We start from the raw sequence: 25,006 nt of genomic DNA, 5'->3' as shown, positions 1-25,006 counted from the left end.
ACGTAAAATGCAAAATAAAGAAGACAAGGTTGTGAGTTAAACCTTGGAGCATTTTGATTCCGAGGATCTGGAATCTGTATCATTGTAACAGACACGACTCACACTCAGTTTTAAATCATAGGCAGGAGTTTGGGGAACAAGAAATAAGCACAGAAAATGGGCTAGGAGGACGGTGGATGAAACCAATGGGCCGATCACGGTTCCAGGATGGTCTTGCCGTGGAGGTGACAGGGTGAGCACTGCAGTGCAGGGCTGGGGGTGCCACAGGAATGGGTGCCCCAAGTAGGGCATCATTCAGGAAGGATGAGAAACCTGAGAACAGCTGGGTGGGAGCAGCTGGGTGGGAGCAGGGTCTGCCGGCTGCATGGGGGTGAGGAGAGGAGCCCATGAGGACCTGAGAGCAGTGAGGCCGGGGAGGAACCCTAATCCCTTATCTGCACATGACATGGGCCCTGCCAGAGCCCCATAGAGCTAGGAACAGAGCTGGGGAGGAGCGTTTGCCAGGCCTCCCATCCCCTCCTTCTGCCCACTGGGATTGCTCCTGAAGGAAGAAGAACCCATTGAGTCCCTTGTAAATGTGCTGGGGAGAGAACCCCTGACAGTGCCTGGTGCTCACTCCTGGGGAGCCACTGTCTGCCCTCTGCCCTCTCTCGGGTCACCCCAGCTCTCGGGTTGTTCTGGTACCGTGAAGTTTCTGGGCTCGGGTCCATGGCACCTGAAAAATGTTGCATAAGTGAAATGATCTTCAAAGCCCAAGAGGAGAGATGTTCCAGGCACCCCTCAGAGGCCCTATAAGGCAGGAAGGACAGTGGGGCTACAAGGGTCCCCAGCTTCTCCAGCTCGACCTGTGTCTGGAAATTACTCCCTGAAATTGTGAGCAGAGCTGGATGCTGGGTCAGTTCTGTCATCTGTGGGACTCTACCATTAATGGCTTCATTTATTTACATGGATCTAACCTTATATTTATCTACATAAAGAAATAAATTTGTCATTTGTTAGATTCACCTGTGCATATCTTTTTAAGAATATTTTCCTAGCCATTAAAGAACATAAGTCAATTTTCTTTTTTCATTTCCCTATTGCTATGTAACAAAAGGTAATATTCTATACTTTTTGTATTAAAGGACTTCAAATTACTGATACTTTAGATGACTTCTAAAGTCTTTGCTGTATTCTGAGTGAAGAATGTGAACCCCAGGTTAAAAAGATCAACAATTAAATCACAGGTGTGTGTTCACCAGGAGGCCTGGTGTTATTTTCTTGTTGGCCGTTTGCGACTGGCTGAGAGGGAAGATCTCGTGCCGCGTTCTCACCATGGGCACAGGTGCAAGGAAGCCTCCAGGAGGTGCAGAATTCCTCAATTGCTTTGATTTGGTGATGGTTTCACGGGTGTTTGCTCAGGTCAAGCCTCACCAAAGTGTACACATTAAATGTGTGCCCCTCTTTGAGTATCAATTATACCTCAAAAAAGTTGAAACACTTTTACACTTGAAATAATCTAAGTGACATTTCAATCTAAAGGTTTACAAAGCTATCGCCTACATAGCTGATTTTTCCATGAGTCTCATTTACAAGAGAAACACAATTATGAAGTCAGTACCCTGTAATTTTAAAGGGTAACGGAAGAAGCGTGAGGTTCTGTTAGAGCAGCGCTTACACTCTCCCCCATGTTTATTCCGTGGTTAACCACATGGTAGATCTGCAGTTGATTCAGGAAGATGAATTATCTTCAACACACAAAAGTTCAGTCCTCTGGCATGTACGAATCCTGGTGTGGTTTGTACACAACGTTTTGCTGGGGATGCGTGGGGAGAAGCTGTGGTAACAGGATCGGGATTCGTTCATGCTTCATTCATCCAGGAGGCCTGCGACTGCCCAGCACAGTGCGGGCTGAACCTCCAGCGCCGAGCACCAGACACTCCACCATCCTGAGGCACTTGTGCGGATGCAGGTGAGACACCCACACCAGGATGGTGTGCATGGGGGGTTGGGCTCCAGAGAACTTGAGATGAGATTCAACTGTGTGGATGGGGCTGGTGGAGGTGGTGGCTCCCTGGCTGGGGAGGTGTAAAGACAAATCCCGGTGACCCTGGCCCCAAAAAGCTGCCATGTACATTTTGCAGAAGACTATCCATGAAAACAGACTCAGAAGCAAAGAGGGGCCTCGACGGGCCCCCCCTCCCGTGTGCAATGCCAGGTCTTACTCTCTCCGCCCCCGAAGGGAGCGTCCTCCTCACCTCTCTGGTCCTCCTTCCCTTGCCTTGTTTGCAATTGTCCACTCAATTCCTGCAGCCCCAGTCTTTTTGATGTGGACTATTTTGAGCCCAACATAAATGAATTAACTAGCAGCATGTTTTTGCTGCTTCGTCCACTCACACACTGTCTGAGACCCATTCACATCTCCGGAGGTCCCTCACTCGCCTTGCGCTGGCTGACTCCACTGAGGGACTTGCTGGGACGTCCTCATCCATCTGCGGTGAACGAGCATTTGGATCTCTTCCCACCTGGGTTTGTGCAAACAGTGACACCAGGTGCATCTGAAATATGCCACGTGCCCAGGTGCACGCAGGGCGTGTGCAGCTCCCTGACCCCTCTGCGGCAGGAGAGCACTGAGGCCCAGAGTGAAGTGGGGAAGTGGGGAAGTGGGGAGGTGGGGGTGTGGGGCCAGGCTGGAGTCAGGGAGAGGACACTGGACTCTGGGCTTTATCTGAGGGCCGAGCAGCAGGTGTCATGGCAGATCAGATCTGGTGTTGAACTGGCCCGATTGTCCCATACAACTGATGTTCATGGTTTCTCTGAATAACACAGAAATGGATCCTTGTGGTCTTGAAACTTGAGAACATGGCATTTGTCTTATTTGAGTTCCTTTCTCAGGAAACTGACCATCAGGGCTCCCAGGTAGTGTGAAGGAACAGAGACTCACCAGATCACGGCATCTGGACAGTGAGACGCCAGACCCCTCACCCATCATGAGTGCCTGACCAGCCACCTGCCTCCTCCCGACCAACCCCTCTTCCTCACTCTCCCTAATTCCTGTTTTCCTTACACATAGTCACATTTCTTCCCTGCTATATAGTCAGTCAGGAAGATGGATTTCAGGCTGACCTCCCATCTCCAGGCCTGCAGCTCGTGATGCACGCCTTCCTCGTTGGCAGTAACCATCGTCTCAGTGACTGGCTTTCTGTGTGGTGAGCAGCGGGATCTGGACCAAACCCCTGTGTTTCTGGAACAGGGAGAGCAGCCTCAGCAGGCCCCCGGCCCTGAATGCAGTCATGACCACCAAGGACCTACACCAGCCCCCAGAGGTTTGTGTGGACAAGAAGAAAAGGCTCCTGAGGACCCAGGCAGAATTCCTGCAACGTCACGGAGAATCGCGCCACCCGGCCCATGCCCCTTGAAGGGCAGCTGCAAGATTCATCTCATTTGTCTTTCTTTCCTGGACATCTCCAAATCTCCTTTACCACAACCTTGTGATCCTGAGTTTCCATCAAGATGTGCATTGTTTTACTGTATTGCTTTAATTTACTCTGCCGGCTATCTGGAGAAATGCAACCTCATCAGCAGAAATTATTTCCTCCCTGACACTTTTTAAATCTGTTATTTCCTATAGCCAGGTACTGAGCCCTTCAATTGAGGTCTAAACCCTCCACCCTCTTCCTCTGGGATTGCCAAGCCTGTGGTTTCAGTTCCATGCTCCCGGGTAGATTATGTCAACTCAAAGTCCAACGTGCTTATAAAATACTTGTTGTGGTTTTTTCTTAATTTTAGGAGTTTTTTTAAATATGTTGTCATCTCATGGAGGTGACACCCTCTGTCTTTGACTTGTGGGAACCTTCCTCCTTCAGTCTGTGTGTACTGAAGCCAGTGTTTGCTGTACAGCCTCTCAACTGCAGCAGCCAACAGTGATGTGCAGGTGCTCACGCCGTTGCCCCAGAGAGCTCCTCCATTCTCCCCTCCACCCATAGCCTCTCGAAACCACTGCCCTGCTCCCCGACACGGTAGCACTGTCTTCTCCAAGATGTCATGTGGTGGCATCCTTCGGCCTGTGCCCACCGAAACTAGCTTCCTTCACCGGGCATGTGGCCTGGGAGACCTGGGGCATTGTGGGCGCATCTTTCCACTGCAGGTTGGTGCTTCCTATGTGGAAGCATCCGTGTTGGTTCACGCCTCCTCCTGCCGATGGACATTTTGTTTTCTTCCAGTTATTGGCAATGAGGAATGAGGCCTAAACACTTGTGTGCAGGTTTGTGTGTGCACGTTTAAGTTTTCTCTTGGGGGAAATTTCAGGAGCGGGGTTGCTGGATGACGTGGTAAGGATGTGCTTAACTTCATAAGAAACTCCTGGACCACTTTCCAGCATGGTGGGACCCCTCCCATTCCCACTGTAGCTTATGAGGGTCCCAGTTCCTCTGCATCATCTCTAGAACCTGGGTTGGCCCATGGTTTTTGTCTGTTTTTAGCCATTTTAATAGATTTGCAGAGGTTCTGTTGATTGGCATTTCTCCAGCATCTCTATGATGTTGAGCCTCTTTCTCGGGCAATATGCCCTCCTTATACCTTCTTTGGTGAGGCCTCCATTCAAATATTTGCCCTCTCTTTAATACTGGGGTTTTTACTTTCTTATGGTTAAGTTTTGATGGTTCTTCATATATTCTGTGTGCCAGTATGTTGTGAGACGTGTGATTCACAAATATTTTTTTCTAGACCATAGTTTGTGTTTCATTCTCTTTAGATTTTTATATTGCTTTATAGAATTATAATTTCAAATTTATGATTAAATTTGTCAATCTTTTATGAATCATGCTTTTGGTGTCATGTCTAAGAACTTTTCGCCTAACCCCAGGCTGTACAAAAACCCCTGTGTTTTTATCTAAGGGTTTTATAGCGTTATGTTCTCCATTTAGGCCTGTGATAAATGTTGAGTAACATTTTGTGTCAGCTATGGCCGTACCTTTCTCCATCTCTGACAGTATCGTGGGTGTTTGCAGCTCCCAGTGCCCCGTGCTGTTCCCGTCTTCTTGGTCCGCTCTTCCTGTGAGTTTCAGGGCATGTCTTAGTGCTGGCGCTGTCCTGGTCCATCAGGGATCCCATGGGCTTGTCCGTGTGGGAAAGTTGGGACTGTGATGTTGACGGGATGTCCTGTGAGTTGGGGGAGGTGCTGACGGGGGTTTCCATGTAGGAGAGAGAGGTGTTTGGTTTTCTGGAGGGGGCAGACTTGAGAGGGGACAAACTTGAGAAATGCCACCAATGAGAGGCCCAGGCAGAGCAGGTCTCAGGGCCACCCAGCCCTGTGGGAGCCATACGTGGATGTGTCAGTGGCCATGCCAGGAGGTAAACCCTCAACCAAGGGCCTCTGGGTGTCCACGGCCAAGTCTTGTTCAAGAGGTGCATTCAGCTGAGCCAACCATGGCAGAAATGCATAAGGGAGATCCCACGTTTCCTCTGTTTAAATCCGCTGCTAATCCCACCCAACTCATAGAAGGAGCCAAGTCCTCACAGCAGCCTGCAACCCCCACCTGACTCAGCCTCCTCTCGGCTCCGATTCTCTGTACCCGTCTACACCTCTCTGTCTCTTCTCCCACCAGAGAGGAGATCCTGCACGTTCATCCTGGTGGATTCAAACCCATCTTTGCCACACAGATAGTCACCAGAATGAATACACATAATCTATAAAGAGTCCTCTTGAAAAAGAAAATGGTAGGCCAGGCATGGTGGCTCACGCCTGTAATCCCAGCACTTTGGGAGGCTGAGACGGGAGGATCACCTGAGGTCAGGAGTTTGAGACCAGCCTGGACAACATGGTGAAACCCCATCTCTAGTAAAAATATAAAAATTAGCTGGGCATGGTGGTGGGTGCCTGTAATCCCAGCTACTCGGGAGGCTGAGGCAGGAGAATCACTTGAACCCAGAAGGTGGAGGCTGCAGTGAGCGGAGATCGCGCCACTGTACTCCAGCCTGGGCGACAGAGTGAGACTGTGTCTCAAAAACATAATAGGAATAATAAAAGAAAAGTGCAAAAATTCAAACAACTTAACAGAAACTGGGCAAAAGAGCTGAACCGGCCCTCCACAGAAGAGGAAATGTGGAGGAATGGCTAATGAAAACATGAAGAGGGGCTCAGCCTAACGGGGAGATATCACGTGACACCCACCAGATGGGCAAAAATCCCACCACCCACAACCCAACCCATGCAGGTGTTGGGGAGAATGGAGAGAAGCAGGAACACCAGGCACTGCTAAGAACGGTTGTGAAGAATATTTTTGTTATGCTTGTATATGAAAGGGTGTGTGTTGTGGGTTATGAGGAAAATTACATGTCTTACCTGGGATGAAATTTTAAAACTTGAAAGCTACTGACCAGAAGAAACCTGCACTTGTGTACAAAAGAAACACCCAAGAACGTTCCCAACAAAACACAGTCCTCAGGGCCCCAACCTGGCCAAGCACTCATCCACAGGAAGATGAAGACATTTCCCATGTTCCCCTCAGACGACGGGAGATCACGCAGCAATGAAAATGAACCATGTCAGTGTGGGTGGGTCTCAGGGAGAGAATGGAGGACAGAAATAGACATAGAGCAGACGCTCAGAGCCATGCAGTGTAGGAGCAGCCAAGCAGGAGAATTTCCTCACATCAAAGTTCAAAACTACAGCCGAGGCAACAGAGCAAGACCCTGCCTCAAAAAGAAAACAAAGTTCCAAAACTAAATGGTGTATTGTTTAGGGATGTACACATATGCGGTGAAAGAAATGTACTATGAATAAAAGTGTGGGAATAATGAAGACTAAAGCAGGAAGTGGTTCCCTCTGTAGGAGAAGGGAGGGGACTGGGACTCGGGCAGGGCCTCCAGGGAGCATCCAAAGTTATGTCTCTTCAGATTCTATTCCCTAAACTTGGTGGAGGTCCTCTGTGTCCAATGTGTCAATATTCTTTATACCTTACCCATATTGTACAAATACTTTATTTCTATTCAATGTTTAGAAGACAGTTATTAACAAGATGCATTAAATAGCAAGATGGCTGATGAACATCAGGAAGGAACATCCATGAGGTTCCATCCATGGAACCTCACCATGGATACGCTTGTGATCAAGGGCCTGGTCTCCCCTCAAGACACAGTCAGAGATCAGAGGCCACACCATCATAGCAGTGGAGCAGGACCAGCTGGGACAGGGTCCTTCTGTAACACCTGCTGCATCACCAGGCTGTGTGAATGGATTCAGCTGCCAGAACTCACAGAGAATCAGTATCAGCACTGAAACCTCACAGGAAAAATGGTAAGTTCTAAGTTTCTCCATTAATAGTAACTCTCAGATTAATCTCTGTCATCCATCACTTCTCCATGAAATAACTTTTTACAGCTTTTCATGGGTCTATGTTTCAATTTATATTTTATTTTACTAACTGATTGAAAATATATATATATATTGTGTGTGGTGTGTGATTTTGTCTGTTAGGATAATCAGAGTTTAATTTCTATTATTATTATTCCAATATCATTTAATTTTTTTTAAGCTTTTCAATTCCTGAGGGTATTAATCAGGGTCTTTCTGTCTCGTGAGACAGAAAACAAATCCAAACTGTGTAAGAGAAAAAGGAATGCATTGATCCCAAGGACTGAGAAGCTCCCAGGCTTAACTTGCTTGGGATTCAGCTACATGTACAGTTTCCAGTGGCGTCCTGTAACTCTCTCTCTCTCTCTACTTCCCCAAACATCAGCTCCACATTTAGCTCCATGAACTTCAGACTTAAACAGCATCACTGGCTCTTGACCAGGATTCCAGCTCCACAAACCTCAAACTAGAAAGCCAGACCGGCTTCTCCGCAGGTCTCCAGCTCCAAAACCTAAGACATCAGTGACAGTACCTACTCCTCCCGGGGGCTCCTCCCGGGGGCTCCAGCCCTGAGACCCTCAGACTTGAACCGCAGCACCAGCTCTTCCCCAGATCTCCAGCTCCACGAACCTCAGACTTAAACAACAGCAGCATCGGCTCACCTGTGGGTCTATAGCTCCACAACCCTCAAGCTAGGAAAACATCAGCTCCTCCCCAGGTCTCCAACTGCACGACCCTCCAACTAGAAACACACCAGCTCCTCCCTCAGTCTCCAGCTCCACAAGCCTCACACTAGAACAGCAACACCAGCTCCTCCGTGGGTCTCCAGCTTTACAACCTAAGACATTAGTGGCAGCACCGGCTCCTCCTGGGGGCTCAAGCTCCAAGACTCTCAGACTTGAGCCTCAGCACTGGCTCTTCCCTGGATCTCCAGCTCGACAACCTTCAGACTTAAACAACAGAAGAAACAGCTCCTCCCTGGGTTTCCAGCTCCACGACCCTCAACTAGAAACACACCAGCTCCTCCCTGGGTCTCCAGCTCCACGACCCTCAACTAGAACAACACCGGTCCGTGCTGTATCTCCAGATCCATGACCCTCAACTAGAAACACCAACACCGGCTCCTCTGTGGGTTTCCAACCCCTCCCATAGATTTCAGCTCCAGGACCCTCAGATTTGAACCACAGGACGACCTCCTCCCTGGATCTCCAGCTGCACAAACCTCAACCTAGAACATCAGCTCCTCCCAGGGTCTCCAGCTGCACGACCCTCAAACTAGAACATCAGCTCCTCCCAGGGTCTCCAGCTGCACGACCCTCAAACTAGAACATCAGCTCCTCCCAGGGTCTCCAGCTGCACGACCCTCAACCTAGAACATCAGCTCCTCCCAGGGTCTCCAGCTGCACGACCCCCAACCTAGAACATCAGCTCCTCCCAGGGTCTCCAGCTGCACGACACTCAACCTAGAACATCAGCTCCTCCCAGGGTCTCCAGCTGCACGACTCTCAAACTAGAACATCAGCTCCTCCCAGGGTCTCCAGCTGCACGACCCCCAACCTAGAACATCAGCTCCTCCCAGGGTCTCCAGCTGCACGACCCCCAACCTAGAACATCAGCTCCTCCCAGGGTCTCCAGCTGCACGACCCTCAACCTAGAACATCAGCTCCTCCCAGGGTCTCCAGCTGCACGACGTCCAACCTAGAACATCAGCTCCTCCCAGGGTCTCCAGCTGCACGACCCTCAACCTAGAACATCAGCTCCTCCCAGGGTCTCCAGCTGCACGACCCTCAACCTAGAACATCAGCTCCTCCCAGGGTCTCCAGCTGCACGACCCTCAACCTAGAACATCAGCTCCTCCCAGGGTCTCCAGCTGCACGACCCTCAACCTAGAACATCAGCTCCTCCCAGGGTCTCCAGCTGCACGACCCTCAAACTAGAACATCAGCTCCTCCCAGGGTCTCCAGCTGCACGACCCTCAAACTAGAACATCAGCTCCTCCCAGGGTCTCCAGCTGCACGACCCTCAAACTAGAACATCAGCTCCTCCCAGGGTCTCCAGCTGCACGACCCTCAAACTAGAACATCAGCTCCTCCCAGGGTCTCCAGCTGCACGACCCTCAAACTAGAACATCAGCTCCTCCCAGGGTCTCCAGCTGCACGACCCTCAAACTAGAACATCAGCTCCTCCCAGGGTCTCCAGCTGCACGACCCTCAAACTAGAACATCAGCTCCTCCCAGGGTCTCCAGCTGCACGACCCTCAAACTAGAACATCAGCTCCTCCCAGGGTCTCCAGCTGCACGACCCTCAAACTAGAACATCAGCTCCTCCCAGGGTCTCCAGCTGCACGACCCTCAACCTAGAACATCAGCTCCTCCCAGGGTCTCCAGCTGCACGACCCTCAACCTAGAACATCAGCTCCTCCCAGGGTCTCCAGCTGCACGACCCTCAAACTAGAACATCAGCTCCTCCCAGGGTCTCCAGCTGCACGACCCTCAAACTAGAACATCAGCTCCTCCCAGGGTCTCCAGCTGCACGACCCTCAAACTAGAACATCAGCTCCTCCCAGGGTCTCCAGCTGCACGACCCTCAAACTAGAACATCAGCTCCTCCCAGGGTCTCCAGCTGCACGACCCTCAAACTAGAACATCAGCTCCTCCCAGGGTCTCCAGCTGCACGACCCTCAAACTAGAACATCAGCTCCTCCCAGGGTCTCCAGCTGCACGACCCTCAAACTAGAACATCAGCTCCTCCCAGGGTCTCCAGCTGCACGACCCTCAAACTAGAACATCAGCTCCTCCCAGGGTCTCCAGCTGCACGACCCTCAAACTAGAACATCAGCTCCTCCCAGGGTCTCCAGCTGCACGACCCTCAAACTAGAACATCAGCTCCTCCCAGGGTCTCCAGCTGCACGACCCTCAAACTAGAACATCAGCTCCTCCCAGGGTCTCCAGCTGCACGACCCTCAAACTAGAACATCAGCTCCTCCCAGGGTCTCCAGCTGCACGACCCTCAAACTAGAACATCAGCTCCTCCCCGGGTCTCCAGCTGCATGACTCTCAAACTAGAACATCAGCTCCTCCCAGGATCTCCAGCTGCACGACTCTCAAACTAGAACATCAGCTCCTCCCAGGGTCTCCAGCTGCACGACCCTCAAACTAGAACATCAGCTCCTCCCAGGGTCTCCAGCTGCACGACTCTCAAACTAGAACATCAGCTCCTCCCAGGGTCTCCAGCTGCACGACTCTCAAACTAGAACATCAGCTCCTCCCAGGGTCTCCAGCTGCACGACCCTCAAACTAGAACATCAGCTCCTCCCAGGATCTCCAGCTGCACGACCCTCAAACTAGAACATCACCTCCTCCCCGGATCTCCAGCTGCACGACTCTCAAACTAGAACATCAGCTCCTCCCAGGGTCTCCAGCTGCACGACCCTCAACCTAGAACATCAGCTCCTCCCCGGATCTCCAGCTGCACGACTCTCAAACTAGAACATCAGCTCCTCCCAGGGTCTCCAGCTGCACGACCCTCAACCTAGAACATCAGCTCCTCCCCGGATCTCCAGCTGCACGACTCTCAAACTAGAACATCAGCTCCTCCCAGGGTCTCCAGCTGCACGACTCTCAAACTAGAACATCAGCTCCTCCCAGGATCTCCAGCTGCACGACTCTCAAACTAGAACATCACCTCCTCCCTGGGTCTCCAGCTGCACGACCCTCAAACTAGAACATCAGCTCCTCCCAGGGTCTCCAGCTGCACGACCCTCAACCTAGAACATCAGCTCCTCCCAGGGTCTCCAGCTGCACGACCCTCAAACTAGAACATCAGCTCCTCCCAGGGTCTCCAGCTGCACGACCCTCAAACTAGAACATCAGCTCCTCCCAGGGTCTCCAGCTGCACGACCCTCAAACTAGAACATCAGCTCCTCCCAGGGTCTCCAGCTGCACGACCCTCAACCTAGAACATCAGCTCCTCCCCGGATCTCCAGCTGCACGACTCTCAAACTAGAACATCAGCTCCTCCCAGGGTCTCCAGCTGCACGACTCTCAAACTAGAACATCAGCTCCTCCCAGGGTCTCCAGCTGCACGACTCTCAAACTAGAACATCAGCTCCTCCCAGGATCTCCAGCTGCACGACTCTCAAACTAGAACATCACCTCCTCCCTGGATCTCCAGCTGCACGACCCTCAAACTAGAACATCAGTTCCTCCCCGGGTCTCCAGCTGCACGACCCTCAAACTAGAACATCAGCTCCTCCCCGGATCTCCAGCTGCACGACCCTCAAACTAGAACATCAGCTCCTCCCGGGTCTCCAGCTGCACGACCCTCAAACTAGAACATCAGCTCCTCCCAGGGTCTCCAGCTGCACGACTCTCAAACTAGAACATCAGCTCCTCCCAGGGTCTCCAGCTGCACGACCCTCAAACTAGAACATCAGCTCCTCCCAGGGTCTCCAGCTGCACGACCCTCAAACTAGAACATCAGCTCCTCCCAGGGTCTCCAGCTGCACGACCCTCAACCTAGAACATCAGCTCCTCCCCGGATCTCCAGCTGCACGACTCTCAAACTAGAACATCAGCTCCTCCCAGGGTCTCCAGCTGCACGACCCTCAACCTAGAACATCAGCTCCTCCCCGGATCTCCAGCTGCACGACTCTCAAACTAGAACATCAGCTCCTCCCAGGGTCTCCAGCTGCACGACTCTCAAACTAGAACATCAGCTCCTCCCAGGATCTCCAGCTGCACGACTCTCAAACTAGAACATCACCTCCTCCCTGGGTCTCCAGCTGCACGACTCTCAAACTAGAACATCAGCTCCTCCCAGGGTCTCCAGCTGCACGACCCTCAACCTAGAACATCAGCTCCTCCCCGGATCTCCAGCTGCACGACTCTCAAACTAGAACATCAGCTCCTCCCAGGGTCTCCAGCTGCACGACTCTCAAACTAGAACATCAGCTCCTCCCAGGGTCTCCAGCTGCACGACTCTCAAACTAGAACATCACTTCCTCCCAGGATCTCCAGCTGCACGACTCTCAAACTAGAACATCACCTCCTCCCTGGATCTCCAGCTGCACGACCCTCAAACTAGAACATCAGTTCCTCCCAGGGTCTCCAGCTGCACGACCCTCAAACTAGAACATCAGCTCCTCCCCGGATCTCCAGCTGCACGACCCTCAACCTAGAACATCAGCTCCTCCCAGGGCCTCCAGCTGCACGACCCCCAACCTAGAACATCAGCTCCTCCCAGGGTCTCCAGGTGCATGACCCCCAACCTAGAACATCAGCTCCTCCCAGGGTCTCCAGCTGCACGACCCGCAACCTAGAACATCAGCTCCTCCCAGGGTCTCCAGCTGCACGACCCCCAACCTAGAACATCAGCTCCTCCCAGGGTCTCCAGCTGCACGACCCTCAACCTAGAACATCAGCTCCTCCCAGGGTCTCCAGCTGCACGACCCTCAACCTAGAACATCAGCTCCTCCCAGGGTCTCCAGCTGCACGACCCTCAACCTAGAACATCAGCTCCTCCCAGGGTCTCCAGCTGCACGACCCTCAACCTAGAACATCAGCTCCTCCCAGGGTCTCCAGCTGCACGACCCTCAACCTAGAACATCAGCTCCTCCCAGGGTCTCCAGCTGCACGACCCTCAACCTAGAACATCAGCTCCTCCCAGGGTCTCCAGCTGCACGACCCTCAAACTAGAACATCAGCTCCTCCCAGGGTCTCCAGCTGCACGACCCTCAAACTAGAACATCAGCTCCTCCCAGGGTCTCCAGCTGCACGACCCTCAAACTAGAACATCAGCTCCTCCCAGGGTCTCCAGCTGCACGACCCTCAAACTAGAACATCAGCTCCTCCCAGGGTCTCCAGCTGCACGACCCTCAAACTAGAACATCAGCTCCTCCCAGGGTCTCCAGCTGCACGACCCTCAAACTAGAACATCAGCTCCTCCCAGGGTCTCCAGCTGCACGACCCTCAAACTAGAACATCAGCTCCTCCCAGGGTCTCCAGCTGCACGACCCTCAAACTAGAACATCAGCTCCTCCCCGGGTCTCCAGCTGCACGACCCTCAAACTAGAACATCAGCTCCTCCCCGGGTCTCCAGCTGCACGACTCTCAAACTAGAACATCAGCTCCTCCCCGGGTCTCCAGCTGCACGACTCTCAAACTAGAACATCAGCTCCTCCCAGGGTCTCCAGCTGCACGACTCTCAAACTAGAACATCAGCTCCTCCCAGGGTCTCCAGCTGCACGACTCTCAAACTAGAACATCAGCTCCTCCCAGGGTCTCCAGCTGCACGACCCTCAAACTAGAACATCAGCTCCTCCCAGGATCTCCAGCTGCACGACCCTCAAACTAGAACATCACCTCCTCCCCGGATCTCCAGCTTCACGACCCTCAAACTAGAACATCAGCTCCTCCCCGGGTCTCCAGCTGCACGACCCTCAACCTAGAACATCAGCTCCTCCCCGGATCTCCAGCTGCACGACCCTCAAACTAGAACATCAGCTCCTCCCAGGGTCTCCAGCTGCACGACCCTCAACCTAGAACATCAGCTCCTCCCCGGATCTCCAGCTGCACGACCCTCAAACTAGAACATCAGCTCCTCCCAGGGTCTCCAGCTGCACGACTCTCAAACTAGAACATCAGCTCCTCCCAGGGTCTCCAGCTGCACGACTCTCAAACTAGAACATCAGCTCCTCCCCGGATCTCCAGCTGCACGACTCTCAAACTAGAACATCAGCTCCTCCCAGGGTCTCCAGCTGCACGACTCTCAAACTAGAACATCAGCTCCTCCCAGGGTCTCCAGCTGCACGACTCTCAAACTAGAACATCAGCTCCTCCCAGGATCTCCAGCTGCACGACTCTCAAACTAGAACATCACCTCCTCCCTGGATCTCCAGCTGCACGACCCTCAAACTAGAACATCAGTTCCTCCCAGGGTCTCCAGCTGCACGACCCTCAAACTAGAACATCAGCTCCTCCCCGGATCTCCAGCTGCACGACCCTCAAACTAGAACATCAGCTCCTCCCGGGTCTCCAGCTGCACGACCCTCAAACTAGAACATCAGCTCCTCCCAGGGTCTCCAGCTGCACGACTCTCAAACTAGAACATCAGCTCCTCCCAGGGTCTCCAGCTGCACGACCCTCAAACTAGAACATCAGCTCCTCCCAGGGTCTCCAGCTGCACGACCCTCAAACTAGAACATCAGCTCCTCCCAGGGTCTCCAGCTGCACGACCCTCAAACTAGAACATCAGCTCCTCCCAGGGTCTCCAGCTGCACGACTCTCAAACTAGAACATCAGCTCCTCCCAGGGTCTCCAGCTGCACGACCCTCAAACTAGAACATCAGCTCCTCCCAGGGTCTCCAGCTGCACGACCCTCAAACTAGAACATCAGCTCCTCCCAGGGTCTCCAGCTGCACGACCCTCAAACTAGAACATCAGCTCCTCCCAGGGTCTCCAGCTGCACGACCCTCAAACTAGAACATCAGCTCCTCCCAGGGTCTCCAGCTGCACGACCCTCAAACTAGAACATCAGCTCCTCCCAGGGTCTCCAGCTGCACGACCCTCAAACTAGAACATCAGCTCCTCCCAGGGTCTCCAGCTGCACGACCCTCAAACTAGAACATCAGCTCCTCCCAGGGTCTCCAGCTGCACGACCCTCAAACTAGAACATCAGCTCCTCCCAGGGTCTCCAGCTGCACGACCCTCAAACTAGAACATCAGCTCCTCCCAGGGTCTCCAGCTGCACGACCCTCAAACTAGAACATCAGCTCCTCCCAGGGTCTCCAGCTGCACGACCCTCAAACTAGAACATCAGCTCCTCCCAGGGTCTCCAGCTGCACGACCCTCAAACTAGAACATCAGCTCCTCCCCGGGTCTCCAGCTGCACGACTCTCAAACTAGAACATCAGCTCCTCCCAGGGTCTCCAGCTGCACGACTCTCAAACTAGAACATCAGCTCCTCCCAGGGTCTCCAGCTGCACGATCCTCCAACTAGAATAAACACCAGGTCCTCCCCAGGTCTCCAGCTCCATGACACTCAATCTGGAACATCAGCTCCTTCTCGGGTCTCCAACTGCATGACCCTCAAACTAGAAAAACAGCAGCAAACTAAAAATGATCCCTGGGTTTTTCTAGTTTGATGGTCGTGCAGCTGGACACCTGAGAAGGAGCTGATCTTAGTCTAGTTTGAGCGTCGTGCAGCTGGACACCCAGGGAGGAGCTGGAGTTTTTCTAGTTTGCGGGTCGTGCAGCTGGACACCCGGGAAGGAGCTGATTTTAATCTAATTTGAGCGTTGTGGAGCAGGACACCCAGGGAGGAGCTGGTGTTTTTCTAATTTGAGGGTCATGGAGCTGGACACCCTGGGGGGTCAATGTTTTTCTAGTTTGAGGTCATTTGAGGGTCAGCTGCACGACCCTCAAACTAGAAAAACACCAGCTGCTACCCTGGGTATCCAGCTCCACAAACCTCACATGAGAAAAACACCAGCTCCTCTCCAGATCTCCGGCTCCACAACCCACAAACTAGAACATCAGCAGCTCCTCCCCGGGTCTCCAGCTCCACGACCCTCAAACTAGGAAAACATCAGCTCCTCCCTGTGTCTCCAGCTCCATAACCCTCCGATCAGAAAAACATGAACTTCTACCTGGGTCTACAGCTGCAGGAGCCTCAAACTAGAACATCAGCTCATCCCTGGGTCTCCAGCTCCACGACCCTCAGACTTAAGAGCAGCACAAGCTCCTCCCTGTGTCTCCAGCTCCATGACCCTCGAACTAGGAAAACATCAGGTCCCCCCGGTGTCTCCAGCTCTAGGACCCTCTGATCAGAAAAACATCAGCTCCTATCTGGGTCTTCAGCTCCAGGAGCCTCAAACTAGAATATCAGCAGCTCCTCCCCAGGTCTCCAGCTGCACAAACCTCAACCTAGAACAACATCAGCTCCTCTCCAGGTCTCCAGCTGCTGGACACTCAAACTAGAACATCAGCTCCTCCCTGAGTCTCCACCTGCACGACCCTCAATTAGAACAAAATCAGCTCCTCTCTGGATTTCCAGCTCCAACAACCTCAAACCAGAACAATACCAGTTCCTCCCTTTGTCTCCAGCTCCATGACCTTTTGATCAGAAAACATGAGCCGCTACCAGAGTCTCCAGATGCAGGAGCCTCAAACTAGAACATCAGCTCCTCTCCAGGTCTCCAGTTGCAAAACCCTCAAACTAGGACATCAGCTCCTCCCTGGGTCTCCAGCTGCACGACCCTCAGACAGGAACATCAGCTCCTCCCCGGGTCTCCAGCTACACAACTCGCAAACTAGAACATCAGCCCCACTCCGGGTCTCCAGCTGTATGACACTCAGACTAGAAAGAGGCAACCTCCTCCCGGGTTCCACAGCATGACCCTCCAATTAAAAAACTCCTGCTCCCCCTGGGGTATCCAGCTGCACGACCCTCAAACTGTAACATCAGCTGCCCCCCAAGTCTCCAGCTGCACTGCCCTCTAACTGGAATATCAGCTCCCCGACGGGTTTCCAGCTACACTGCCCTCAAACTGGAACATCAGCTTCCCAGCCCTCAAACTGGAACATCAGCTCCCCAGCTCTCAAACTGGAACATCAGCTCCCCAGCCCTCAAACTGGAACATCAGATCCCTTCCGGGTTTCCAGCTGCATGGCCCTCAAACTGGAACATCATCTCCCCCCGTGGTCTCCAGATGCACGGCCCTCAAACTGGAACATCAGCACCACCAGGGTCTCCAGCTGCATGGCCCTCAAACTGGAACATCAGCTGCCCCCTGGGTCTCCAGCTGCATGGCCCTCAAACTGGAACATCAGCTCCCCCCAGGGTCTCCAGCTGCACGGCTCTAAAACCAAAACATCAGCTCCCCCCGGGTCTACAGCAGCACGGCCCTCAAACTGCAACTTCAGCTCCCCACCGGGTCTCCAACTGAACGGCCCTCAAACTGGAATATCAGCTCCCCAGCTGTCAAACAGGAACATCAGCACCCCCCAGTGTCTCCAGCTGCATGACTCTCAAACTAGAACATCAGCTCCCCTCAGGGTCTCCAGCTGCACGGCCCTCAAACTGGAACATCAGCTCCTGCCCAGGTATCCAGCTGCACAGCCAGCAAACTGCAAAATCAGCTCCCCACTGGTCTCCAGCTGCACCACCCTCAAACTGCATCATCAGCTTCCCGGCCCTCAAACTGGAACATCAGCTCCCCAGCCCTCAAACTGAAACATCAGATACACCCCAGGTATCCAGCTGCACGGCCCTCAAACTGCAACATCAGCTTCCCCTGGGTCTCCAGCTGCACGGCCCTCAAACTGGAACATCAGCTCCCCCAGGTCTCCAGCTGCACGGCCCTCAAACTGCAACATCAACTCCTCCACGTGTCTCCAGCTGCAGGGTGCTCAAGCTAGAACATCAGCTCCCCCCAGTGTCTCCAGCTGCACGGCCCTAAAACTGAAACATCAGCTCCCCCCGGGTCTCCAGCTGCATGGCCCTAAAACTGCAACATCAGCTCCCTGCCAGGTCTCCAGCTGCACGGCCCTCAAACAGGAACATCAGCTCCCCAGCCCTCAAACTGGAACATCAGCTCCCCCCAGGGTCTCCAGCTGCATGACCCTCAAACTAGAACATCAGCTCCTCCCAGGGTCTCCAGCTGCACGGCCCTCAAACTGGATCATCAGCTCTCCCCAGGATCTCCAGCTGCACAGCCCTCAAGCAGGAACATCAGTTCCTTGCTGAGTCTCCAGCTGGAAGGCCCTCAAACCAGATCATCAGCTCCCCAGCCCTCAAACTGGAAGATCAGCTCCCTCCAGGGTCTCCAGCTGCACAGCCCTCAAACTGGAACATCAGCTCCCTGCTGGGTCTCCAGCTGGAAGGCCCTCAAACTGCAACATCAGCTCCCTGCCAGGTCTCCAGCTGCAGGGCCCTCAAACAGGAACATCAGCTCCCTGCCAGGTCTCCAGCTGCAAGGCCCTCAAACTGCAACATCAGCTCCCACCCCAGGTCTCCAGGTGCATGACCCTAAAACTGGAACATCAGCTGCCCCCTGGGTCTCCAGCTGCATGGCCCTCAAACTGAAACATCAGCTGCCCCCCAGATCTCCAGCTGCACGGCCCTCAAACTGCAACATCAGCTCCCCACCAGGTCTCCAGCTGCACGGCCCTCAAACAGGAACATCAGCTCCCCCGAGGGTCTCCTGCTGCACGGCCCTCAAACTGGAACATCAGCTCCCACCAGAGTCTCCAGCAGCATGACCCTCAAACTAGAACATCAGCTCCCCCGCAGTGTCTCCAGCTTCACGTCCCTCAAAGTGGAATATCAGCTCCCCCAGGTCTCCAGCTGTGCAGCTCTCAAACTGGAACATCAGCTCCTCCCTGTGTCTACAGCTGCAGGCCCCTCAAACTAGAATATCAGCTCCCACTCAGGGTCTCCAGCTGCATGGCCCTCAAACTGCAACATCAGCTCCCCCCCGGGTCTCCAGCTGCATGGCCCTCAAACTGCAACATCAGCTGCCCCCCAGGTCTCCAGCTGCATGGCCCTCAAACTGCAACATCAGCTCCCCACCAGGTCTCCAGCTGCACGGCCCTCAAACAGGAACATCAGCTCCCCCGAGGGTCTCCTGCTGCACGGCCCTCAAACTGGAACATCAGCTCCCACCAGGGTCTCCAGCAGCATGACCCTCAAACTAGAACATCAGCTCCCCCGCAGTGTCTCCAGCTGCACGGCCCTCAAACTGGAATATCAGCTCCCCCAGGTCTCCAGCTGCGCAGCTCTCAAACTGGAACATGAGCTCCTCCCCGTATCTACAGCTGCAGGGCCCTCAAACTAGAATATCAGCTCCCCCTCAGGGTCTCCAGCTGCACGGCCCTCAAACTGGAACATCAGCTCCCACCAGGGTCTCCAGCTGCATGACCCTGAAACTAGAACATCAACTCCCCCCTAGTGTCTCCAGCTGCACGGACCCTCAAACTGGAATATCAGCTCCCCCCAGGTCTCCGGCTGCACGGCTCTCAAACTGGAACATCAGCTCCTCCCTGTGTCTCCAGCTGCAAGGACCTCAAACTAGAACATCAGCTCCCCCTCAGGGTCTCCAGCTGCACGGCCCTCAAACTGGAACATCAGCTCCCTGGCCCTGGAACTGGAACAGCAGCTCCCCGCCGTGTCTCCAGCTTCCCGGCCCTCAAACTGGAACATAAGCTCCCCGGCCCTCAAACTGGAACATCAGCTCCCCCCAGGGTCTCCAGCTGCACGGCCCTCAAACTGGAACATCAGCTCCTCCCCGTGTCTCCAGCTGCATGACCCTCAAACTAGAACATCAGCTCCCCCCAGGGTCTCCAGCTGCACCGCCCTTAAACTGGAACATCAGCTCCCCCCAGGTCTCTAGCTGCACGGCTCTCAAACTGGAACATCAGTTCCTCCCCAGGTCTCCAGCTGCACGGCCCTCAAACTGGAACATCAGCTCCCACCCTAGTCTCCAGCTGCACGGCCCTCAAACTGGAATATCAGCACCCTGGCCCTCAAACTGGAATAGCAGCTCCCTGCGGAGTCTCCAGCTACCCGGCCCTCAAACTGGAACATCAGCTCCCTGCCAGGTCTCCAGCTGCGCGGCCCTCAAACTGGATAATCAGCTCCCCCCAAGGTCTCCAGCTGCACGGCCCTCAAACTGGAACATCAGCTCCCTGCTGGGTCTCCAGCTGGAAGGCCCTCAAACTGGAACATCAGCTCCCTCCCTGGGTCTCCAGCTGCATGACCCTCAAACTAGAACATCAGCTCCCCACAGGGTCTCCAGCTGCACGGCCCACAAACTGGAACATCAGCTGCCCCCCTGGGTCTCCAGCTGCATGACCCTCAAACTAGAACATCAGATCCCACCTGGGTCTCCAGTGGCACGGCCCTCAAACTGGAACATCAGCTCCTCTCCAGTTGCAGGACACTAATACTAGAAAAACACCAGCTCCTCCCGGGTTCTACAGCTGTGCAACCCTCAAACTAAAGAAACACCAGCTCCTCTCTGGGTCTGCAGCTGCATGAACCTCAAACTAGGACACCTCTCCCCCTGGATCTCCAGCTCCACAACCCTCACAGAGGAACAGCCACACCGGCTCCTTCATTGCCTTCAGCTCCACAACCTAAGACATCAGTGGCAGCACTGGCTCCTCCCTGGACGTCCAGCTCAACAACTCTCAGACTTAAAAGGCAACAACGGCTCCTCCCCAAGGCTCCAGCTCCACCACCCTCAGGTTTGAACAGCGGTAGCACCAGCTCCTCTCCAGGTCTTCTGCCCCACAACCCTCCCTGAACAATCCCTTCTCAGGAAATTCAGCAGTCAAGAAAACTGCAGCGGAAGTAAATGAATAAATGTTTTGTTTTCAAATCGATGTCTCTTATGTTCATGAGTTAACTTTTCTACTTTCCATTAACCTTGCAATCTACTTATGTCCAATGTGAGATAGAAACACACCATTTGAAAAGACGTTTAAAAACTTAGTTATATTTTTAATATAATCATCACACAGCTGTAGACGCGAACTTATTTCTCTCTGCCTGTGCAGAAGGCTTATGAAAATTCAAACTATGAATTTACTTTGTTGAGATTCCCAGAATACACATTAATCCCAACTGTTACTCCCCTCCTTAAAATCTTTTAACATGTTCCCATCACCTGAGCATAAATGCCAGCTCCCATTCACAGCCCACAGTGCCCAGCACGGCCCTGCCCTCTGCCCTGGTCTATGGACTCCCCTCTTAAATGCCAGCTCCTATCCACAGCCCACAGCGCCCTCATGGCCCTGCCCTCTGCCCTGGTCTATGGTCTCCACTCTGGTGCCCGGCCCGGCCCTCCCCTCCCCTCTGCTCTGGTCTATGGATTCCCCTCTTAAATGCCAGCACCATCCACAGCCCACAGTGCCCAGCACGGCCCTGCCCTCTGCTCTGGCCTAAGGTCTCTCCCCTCTGCCGGAAAGGCCTCTGTCAGTTCTTCAAACCACACAGGCTCAGGCCTGAGTCCGGCCCTTTCCCCTGCTGTGCCATCTGCCTGGGGTGCCTTTCCCGGGCTCCGCGTCCTCAGCTCGCTCAGCTCCAGCCTGCTGGTCGCCCCTCAGGTGGATGAACACACGGTGTCCTCTCGCCCCGCCAGCCTTGGCACAGGCTCCTTTCTGTGCCAGACACACACCCTCTCTATCGGGGTTTACTCTCTAAATACCATTCATCCTTGGAACCTCCACTGACATATCGCTCCCTGCCCACACGCTCACTTGCACTTAACCTTGGTCAAGTTGCCAACCCCCGTCCCTGACTCCGGGAAGCTAGATGCTCTCCTAGCACTCGGAACTTGCCCATCGCCACATTTGCACACCGTGATTATTGTGTCAGGTTGGTGCAGAAGTCATCGCGGTTTTTGCCATTGCTATTAATGAACTGCAGCAGCGGCTCCTCCCCACTTTTTTTTTTCTTTTTGCCATTACTTTTAATGACGGCTGCACCAACCTATTAGAATCATTTATATTTATCCATCCATCATCCGCCTTTCCCTCTAGAAAGGAAGCTCCATGATAATAGAGGCCAGATCTACTCAAATCACTCCACCTTCCCAGCACATTGTTTGTCAATAATCATTTACCGACTGACTGATAGAGAAATGCCTTCACTGTTGCTGGGATGAGGCACATGACATGCCCCTTTGAAAGTCACTGTCATGGACAGTTGGCATTTGCTCTTCACTCCTGCACCCGTAGCGTGGCTGGGCTCAGGCTGATGTAGCCTGGGCTTGACTCCAGGCTGAGGATGGGAACCATGCGTGCTCCACACACCTCTCATCCTGCAGCCAGAGCTGCTGTTCCCTGGGCACGCGCATCTCATGGGGAAAATCAAGAGCTTTAGAGGGCAGGCCTGGCAGTGCCCACACATTCCAGGCTTCTGCTTGTGCCGTGTCTGTAAAAATCTCGTTGGCAGAAGCAAGTCACCCAGCCTCGAGCAGCACCTATGGGATGGATAAGTCCATCCATCCTCCCTCGGGCCCTGGCAAGGCTGCAGCTGTGTCATAATCTGGATAAGTCCATCCACCCTCTCTCGGGCCCTGGCAAGGCTGCGGCTGTGTCATACTCTTACGGCAGAAGTGAAAAATTGAGGCCCAACATTAAATCACCCATGGCGAGAAATGTCAGCCTCTGTGTCCCCACACTGGAATCATTCTTCGCCAGCGGGTTCACCTGAGCTGACTTTGCAATGGTGTCTGCAGGTTTAGGCCAATGCTGTTCCCCGTGGAGGACAGAGAAGCCTCAATCGGCCTCCGTCTGTTGGGAAGAACAAGATATTAGCTTGGCGCAAAACAAACAACTGCAAGCCCCAGGGGTCCCACGCCCCATGAGACAGGAGAGGAGCAGAGAACTGTGGAAGCTCAGGGAAGCTTGCGTCCCCAGCCCCTCCCCTGTGTCCCCAGCCAACCCCCTGCATCCCCAGCCCCTCTCCTGCGTCCCCAGCCCCTCCCCTGCATCCCCCCATCTCTGCTTGCTTGCTTTCTCTTTCTTCTTTTTTTTTTTTTTTTTTTGAGACAGGGTCTGGCTCTGTCACCCAGGCTGGAGTGATCTTGGCTCACTTCAACCTGCACCTTCCGGGATCAAGTAATCCTTCCTCCTCAGCCTCCCCAGTGGCTGGGACTCCAGGCACATGCCACCACACCAGCTAAACTTTTTTTTTTTTTTTTTTTGAGAGACAGGATTTTGCCATGTTGCCCTGGCTGGTCTCAAACTCCTGAGCTCAAGCAATCCTCCCACCTCAGCCTCCCAAAGTGTTGGGATTACAGGCATGAGCCACCAAGTCCAGTCTGCTTTATTTTTCTTCATAGTACTTGGAACCTCCTTTTTTTGTGTGTGTGTGGACGGATTCTCACTCTGTTGCCCAGGCTGGAGTGCAGTGGCATGATCTCGGCTCACTGCAACCTCCACCACCTCCCAGGTTCGAGCAGTTCTCCTGCCTCAGCCTCCTGAGTACCTGGGACTACAGGCACCTGCCACCACACCCGGCTACACCTTGATCTCAGAGACCTCTGGCCTCCAGAACTGTGAGACAATAGGTTTCTGTTGTTGAAGCCCCAGTCTCTGGAACACTGTTAAGCAGCCCCGGGAAGCTGGCACAGAACCCGGCCGGCCCTCCCGGGCGAGCTGCTTTCTACCAAGCTCTGGGGGTGGGGGGTGGCCTTTCATTGATCTCCTCCAGCGCTTGACCCTGTTCTGACTTGTATTTTGGGAGTGTCCTTTGCCTTCCTAACGTTGATAGCCTCACACACGTGGCGTTGTATTGGCACCCGAGAACCAGCACTCATGTATGCAGCATTTTCAGAAATTAGTTATATTTATGCATGTTCATGGTCATACTCATACATCTAATTGGACTTCTTTTTTAAGAAAGTGAAACAAAGCCTGAATTCTCCATTGTTGTATAGGCCTCAGTTCCCGGAGCTGTCCTGTAAGTTCCTTGAAAAAAGTGCTTTCAACCTGTATGTGGTACCTCTCGGCAGCTGCCTCATAGCCTGGGCCCTGGACGGCTCTGAAGTCAGAGGAGTGGGGCTTCAGTAGGTTGCACTGGGGTGAAATCCTGGCCGTCACCCACGAGGAAAGACTAATACAGCAGAACCGTCCCTGAAGCAGTGAAACGTGGTCAGGAACCGTCGGTCAGTGAGCCATCCCTTTGGAAGTTCTTCATGGGACAATACATCTTAGAATTTTTAACACATAGTGACGTGCCACGAGGTGGCTTTCCTGTCCCGTTCCTACCAATGTACATTTATATTCAAGGTAGAAACAGAAATCATCTTCTACATAACAAAGTCCTGAAAATCATCACAACTCTTAAGCCACGTGGTTCCTCAGCACCACATGAGCTGACCCATCCCAGCTCATGATCACGCGGACAGGCTAAGACATAACTGAAGAAGCGTCGGTATTTTATATGTATCTAATTTCATTTTTAAAAGACATTTTTAGGGGACAGAAACATTATAGAACAAATTTTAATGTACCATGAAAGTATAAATATTAGAAAAGGAAACTAATGCACGTGAACAAGGACTCCATGAAAAGTATCCAGTGGTTGAAGCTGCATGACTCCAGGGACAAACGTTTGCATAAATATTTAAGCGAGGTTGGTTCCTGAGCATTAAGATTGAACATACAAGCAAGCCAAGGCAGGTCTGCGGCCAGAGCCCTATGGAGTCCTCGCTGGGAAGGCCCTGCTCAGGGAGCTTCTGTTCCTGGTTGAGGAGGGTAGATGTGCCACCCGCTTCTCCCAGGTAGTCCCCAACCACAGACTCTGGAATGAACAATGGTGCAGAACACGAGCAGCAGTGATCAGGCAGAGGGTGCACCTGAGTCCCCTCCTGGGTCCCTCCTGCATCCTCTGCCCACATTGAGGCAGCAGGGTCCAAAAGCACTCAGGGGCCACGTGCAGGACACTCCAGGAAGGACCACACAGTCTGAGCTTGGGGCCACGGAGAGAGGACCTAAGGGGAAGGGCAGACACCCCACCCTCCCCACACCCTGCCCTCTGCCTCCTGCCCTCAGCAATCACCTGGGTCTGTGGCAGCAGCTGTGCCAACAATGGCAGAGGGCAGGACCCAGCCCCACAGGGGAACCTCCTCTTCACGTGGGGCTCCAGCAGGATGGGGCCAGA

The 25,006-nt window shown here is 53.4% G+C and overlaps 3 pseudogenes; all 3 read left to right on the top strand.

The window, feature by feature from the left end:
* The first annotated feature begins 13,147 nt into the window (after positions 1 to 13,147).
* LOC129031713 (mucin-2-like) lies at positions 13,148 to 13,833 on the top strand (annotated as a pseudogene).
* A 4,117-nt stretch (positions 13,834 to 17,950) lies between these two features.
* Positions 17,951 to 19,169, top strand: LOC129031636 (uncharacterized; annotated as a pseudogene).
* Positions 19,170 to 19,248: 79 nt separating this feature from the next.
* On the top strand, positions 19,249 to 20,093 carry LOC129031635 (uncharacterized; annotated as a pseudogene).
* The last annotated feature ends 4,913 nt before the right edge of the window (positions 20,094 to 25,006 follow it).

The sequence above is a fragment of the Pongo pygmaeus genome, chromosome 11 (assembly GCF_028885625.2).
Source record: "Pongo pygmaeus isolate AG05252 chromosome 11, NHGRI_mPonPyg2-v2.0_pri, whole genome shotgun sequence".
NCBI lineage: Eukaryota > Metazoa > Chordata > Mammalia > Primates > Hominidae > Pongo > Pongo pygmaeus.
Note: the sequence above shows the minus strand (reverse complement) of the source record. Positions and strands in the feature narration are given on the sequence as shown.